The sequence below is a fragment of the Macaca nemestrina genome, chromosome 20 (genome assembly GCF_043159975.1).
Source record: "Macaca nemestrina isolate mMacNem1 chromosome 20, mMacNem.hap1, whole genome shotgun sequence".
NCBI classification, from domain to species: domain Eukaryota; kingdom Metazoa; phylum Chordata; class Mammalia; order Primates; family Cercopithecidae; genus Macaca; species Macaca nemestrina.
In genome coordinates this window covers 44162536-44168955 of record NC_092144.1, presented here as the reverse complement: position 1 = coordinate 44168955, position 6420 = coordinate 44162536, and positions in this window count along the sequence as shown.

The window sequence follows — 6420 nt, the reverse complement described above, 5'->3', positions numbered from 1 at the left end:
TTCTTCAGATGTTTTAAATAATATTTTATGCAGTTTTTCTAGATTTTCCTGCAGGAGAGTCGGTCTGATAACTAGCCTGTCATTTCCAGAAGTGAAAGCAGTGGTATGCTGTGAAATTTGTAACTGTTCCTTTAGGGAAAATAAATTTTTAATTTGTAGCCTTTATTGATTTGCATGCTGTAAATGCTCTCACCATGGCTGATTTTGAGTAACCAATGTGACATCATTGAACACAACGTTGAGAATATCACATGCTGGTACAGTCAAGCTCTGACGCACCAAACAGTTGATATCTCATCCCGGGTGGTTTTGTTCTGTCTTCTCCAGTACATTATGAAAATGAGTATTATCTCTCCCTAATTCTAGTGGAGTCGTAATTAGGGAAAAGGATTCAGGCTGGCAGGACCAGGGGGAAGCAAAGAGATAAAGCAGAGAAGCAAGATAAGCTACAGGTCTGCCTTCCTTCATGGTCCAGGACGTAGGAACAGAAAGAGGAAGCAGATAAGCTACAGGTCTGCTTTTCTTTATAGCCCAGGACATATTGTCCTCCTGCACAGATAATGTGCATAACTCACAAACTTCTTGCTTGCCATCAAACCCTCAATTTATCAGACACCTCAGTTGACAGAAAAATGCAAGTTAGCCTGTCACCTTGTTTTCAGTCAGCCCAAGTTCCACTCTATAGAATCCTCAGCAAGCCTTTGTCTCCTGGAAGTCAGCACCTCTTTTGCTGATTCTGGCCATTGCAACCTGGTAACACATTTTCCTACTTTCTCTAATAAATCTGCCTTTCTTTACCTACAACTGTCTTGGTATATTCTTTTGCGCCTGTGCCACTGGCCCAGATAGTTGCTGCTCACCTGTGACATGACTTACTAAAGGGGAGGGCTTGATACAGGACTTGTGCAGCAGAAAACAGAGATATGGGGGCCAGCTTATAACTCAACCTTCCATGGTGTATGTATCTAAAATGAATATTTACTCTCCTGCAGGAAAATCTAGAAAAGCTGCATTAAATATTCTTTAAAACATCCGAAGAATCCTGTCTTTCAAAACTGTTTCCTTTTTTTGTTTGTTTGTTTGAGATGGAGTCTCGCTCTGTTGCCCAGGCTGGAGTGCAGTGGCGCGATCTCAACTCACAGCAACCTCTGCCTCCTGGGTTCAAGTGATCCTCCTGCCTCAGCCTCCCAAGTAGCTGGGATACAGGTGGTGCACCACCACACCTGGCTAATTGGATATTGCATAATGAAGTTTTATCTTCTTTAATACTTTTTTGTGTGCTTGCTGATTGAACAAATTCCACAAAAATATAACAATAACTATAACTGTCACCTAAATTAGAACCAAAAAAGCTAAGATCTAGAAGTTCAACTTTGTACTTCTCCCCCTTCCTTTCCCTATAGGTCAACAGGAATTTGTTTTCAGCAGAAAATGTACAAAACTGCAGCTTTCTGCCTTTCCTTCCAAGTTCATACAACCTTTTCACTTCTTCACAATGTCAATGCCAGGCATCATTCCAATGACCCCATTAACTCATAAACTGCCCTCATATACAAACACTCAGGCAGAGGGTGGGGTCCTCAACACCTGGGCATGGGGATATTGATGGAATAGAATAGGAACCATTTTCCATAACCTTGACGTGTACTGGAGAAGATAGAACAAAATCACCCCGGATGAGATATCAACTCTTCGGTGTGTCAGAGCTTGACTGTACCAGCATGTGATATTCTCCACTGTGTGTTCAATGATGTCACATTGGTTACTCAAAATCAGCCATGGTGAGAGCGTTTACAGCATGCAAATCAATAAAGACTACAAATTAAAATTTTATTTTTCCCTAAAGGAACAATTATAAATTTCACAATATGCCACTGTTTTCACTTCCAGAAATGACAGATAAGCTAGTTATCAGATCAACTCTCCTGCAGGAAAATCTAGACAAGCTGCATATTCTTTAAAACACCTGTTTGAGAGCATCAAGTGTTAACTACGAAGGTCCAGTTTCTTAGGGAGACAGAAGAGGAAGTGTTAAGAAATGAGCCTGACTCAGGTACTTCTTTTCCACTTTAAACTGTTACTGATTCATAAATGACTTCTGAAATACTACATAGAAAACTGTGGCTCTGGCCGGGCGAGGTGGCTCAAGCCTGTAATCCCAGCACTTTGGGAGGCCGAGATGGGCGGATCACGAGGTCAGGAGATCGAGACCATCCTGGCTAACACAGTGAAACCCCGTCTCTACTAAAAATACAAAAACTTAGCCGGGCGAGGTGGCAGGCGCCTGTAGTCCCAGCTACTCGGGAGGCTGAGGCAGGAGAATGGCGTGAACCTGGGAGGCGGAGCTTGCAGTGAGCTGAGATCCGGCCACTGCACTCCAGCCTGGGTGACAGAGTGAGACTCCGTCTCAAAAAAAAAAAAAAAAAAAAAAAAAGAAAACTGTGGCTCTAAGGCAGAGAAGCTGAGAAGAGCTTTTCAGCAATTTCAGGGGCTGGTGAGAAAAAAATTCAGTCAGGACCTGCTAGTGAAGAGGGTCCCCAATAAATACTCAGGCTTTCATGTAAAACGTCTGAAAGCCAATATCCCAGAAATAGGGATAACAGGAGAGATCCAGCCTTCAAAAAGAGTGAAACATGGCATGACATTAATCTCAGGAATAAAGTGTGCTTTCCCATCCTAGCTGCCTTTAGCTACCTCCAAAGGTAAATCCCTTCGGAGGATTTATAGTAGCATCAATAAACACAAAATAAATCTACAAAAGACATGCACATCAACAGGAGAATTACAGACCTAAATGTGAAAAGTTAAGCAATAAACCTCATAGTAGGCATCACTGAAAATTTCCATGATATTGGAAGTGATGCTGGGCAGGCAAGCCCCAAATTGGGGCTTAGCTTAGGAGGGTTCTTTGCTTCACTCAGCAAAGAATTCAAGGGTGAGCTGGTGGTGGAGGAAGACAGCTCTATTGAAGAGCCAGTGTTACAGCTCCGTGACTGCTCCGGCAGAGCAGGGCTACCCTATGGGCAATGCACAGAGAGCAGCAGCTCAGGGCAGTTCTGCAGTCATATTTATATCTACTTTTAATTGCATGCAGATTAAGGGGTGGTTTATGCTGAAATTTCTAGGAAAAGGGTAGTAACTTCCGGGTCATTGGGTCAATGCCATGGAAAGGAGCAGTAATTCCTGCATGTTGCCATGACAATGGTAAACTGACATGGCGCACTGGTGGGTGTGTCTGATGGAAAGCTGCTTCTACCCTGACGCTGTTTTAGCTAGTCCTCAATTTGCTTCAGTGTCCAAGCCCCACCTCTGGAGCCAAGTCCTGCGTCCTACCTCAGAAGTAGTTGAAAACATATACATGAATGTTCACAGCAGCATTATTTCTTTTTTTAAAAAAGAATAGAGATGGGGGTCTCACTATGTTGGCCAGGTTAGTCTTGAACTCTTGGTCTCAAGCAATCCTCCCTCCTCGTTCTCTCAAACTGCTAGGATCACAGGCATGAGCCACTACACCCAGCCACAGCAGCATTATTATTTCTAATAGCCAAAAACTAAGTCCATTCAAACATCCATCAATAATAGAATGGATAAATTATATTTGTTCAATGGAACATCACACAGCAGTATAAAAGAACACAGTGCTGCTAAAAGCAACAGCATGGATGAATTTTACAAACTGCTGAATGAAAAGACACAGCCACACACAGGACACATGGTAGGGTTCCATTTATATAAAGTTTTTAAATAGGCAAAACTCATCTATAACGTTAAAAGTTTGGGAGGGGGCCTATTGACTAGGAGTGAGCATGAGGTTGATTCTGAGGTGTCTGTGTTTTTCTTCTTGATCTAGATTATATAGGTTTGTTCATTGTGCAAAAATATATTGAGGAATAGACAGATGATTTGTACACTTCTGTGTATGAGTGTTATATTGTAAAGTTTCTTGAAGAATACCTGTTTACAAGAGATAGAGAACATGGAAACTCTTTCTCTGAGATGAAACATACTTCCTGAATCAGTTAGGACTCTAGGCTGCAAGTGATAGAAAAGGTTACCTAAATTGACTTAAAAATGAAACCTCAAAGATAACGTGCACATGGCCAATAAGCACATGAAAAGATGCTCAGCTTCATTAGTCAGAAAGGTTTGCAAGCATGATTCCCAGAATGTTGTTGGAACATTCATGAATCACTTTTTGTAAAGGCATTGTTCAAATGTTCTGCCCACTTTTATTAGAGGCTTTGGGATTTTGTTATTTAGTTGTCGGAACTCTTCATATATCTTCATATATCTCACACTATGTTGTTAGAGATATGTTTGCAAATGTTTTTGCACAGTTGACAGCTTAAGTATTCATTTTCTGAATTGTATCTTATGATGAACAGAAGTTCTAAATCTATCTTTCATCTCTGCATTTTGTTTTTTAAAAGATTTTAAAACTCAGTGGCGTTCAATTTCTCAATATTTTATCTTATGATCTTTCAATATTAAGAATGCCTTCATATTCCAAAGCTGTAACAGATTCTCATAATTTATCCTACTTTGTTCTAAAGCATTCATAATTTTGTTTTAAAAAATCTGGTGTCTGAGTTTTAGTGAGTGTTTGGGGTGTCTGCCATGGCTTGGATGTTTTCCTCCAAAACCACATGTTATAATTTGATTCCAAACCACATGTTATAATCTGATCCCAAAGTTCTCAAAGTTTTTGGGTCATGGAGGCAGATTCCTCAAAAATAGATTAATGCTCTCCCTTAGGGGTGAGTGAGTTCTCACTCTGTTTACTCCCACAAAAAGCTGGTTTTGGTAAAACTAAAAAACAGTGGTAAAAGGGGCCACTGTTCATGGGAATGTGAATTAGCACAGCCTCTATGGAAAACAATATGGAAATTTCCCAAAGAACTAGAAATAGCATTCAATCCAGCAATCCCACTACTGAGTATCTACCCAAAGGAAAAGAAATCATATCAAAAAGTGCCAGGCACTTGATTGCAATCACGCCTGTAATCTCAGCCCTTTGGGAAGCTGAGGCGGGTGGATCACCTGAGGTTGGGAGTTTGAGACCAGCCTGACCAACATGGAGAAACCCCATCTCTACTAAAAATAAAAAATTAATTGGGGGTGGTGGCACATCCCTATAATTCCAGCTACTCGGGAGGTTGAGGCAGGAGAATCACTTGTACCCAGGAGGCGGAGGTTGCAGTGAGTGGAGATTTTTCCATTGCACTCCAGCCTAGGCAACAAGAACAAAACTCCATCTCAAAAAAAAAAAAAAAAAAAAGAAAGGAAAAAGAAATCATATCGAAAGGATGCCTGCACTCATATGTTATTACAGCACTATTCACAATAGCAAAGATAGGGAACCAACTTCGGTGTCTATCAGTGGATGACTGGATAAAGAAAATATATGTGTGTGTGTGTGTGTGTGTGTGTGTGTGTGTGTGTGTGTGTGTGCGCGCATATCAACAGAATACTACTCAGCCAAAAAAAAAAAAATAATAGAAATCATGTCTTTTGCAGCAACATGGATGGAATTGGAGGCCACTATCTTCAGTGAAACAGAATCAGAAAGTCAAATACCACATTTTCTAAAAACCGGGAGCTAAATAATGGGTACACATGGACAGAGTGTAGAATAATAGACATTGGAGACTTTGAAGAGTGGGAGGGTGGCAAGGGAGTAAGGGATAAGAAATTACTTAATGAGTACAATGCACCCTATTCAGGTGATGGCTACACTAAAAGCCTAGACCTCACCACTGTGCAATGTATCTGTGTAACAAAACTGCACTTACACTCCCTAAATTTGTACCAAAAAAGCCTGGCACTTCCCCACTCTCTCTTGCTTCCTCTCTCTCCATGTGATGCAGGCTTCTCTTTGCCTTACGCCATGAGTGGGAGCAGCTCGAGGCCCTCATCAGAAGCCCAGTCTTTTTTTTGTTTGTTTGTTGTTTGTTTGTTTTGAGACAGAATCTTGCTCTGTCACCTAGGCTGGAGTGCAGTGGCACAATCTTGGCTCACTGCAACCTCCGCCTCCCGGGTTCAAGTGATTCTCCTGCCTCAGCCTCCCGAGTAGCTGGAATTACAGGCACACACCACCACACCTGGATAATTTTTGTATTTTTAGTAGAGGTGGGGTTTCGCCATGTTGGCCAGGCTGGTCTCGAAATTCGAACCTCAAGTGGTTCACCCACCTTGGCCTCCCAAAGTGCTGGGATTACAGGAATGAATCACCTCGCCTAGCCCAGGAGCCCAATCTTGAACTTTCCAGACAGCAGAATTGTGAGCCAAATAAACCCCTTTATAAATTGCCCAGCCTCAGATATTCCTTTATAGCAACACAAAATGGACGAAGACAGGGTCTCAGCATTTGTTTTCCACATGCACAGCCAATAATCCCAAATACATGTTCCAAGGGGTCTG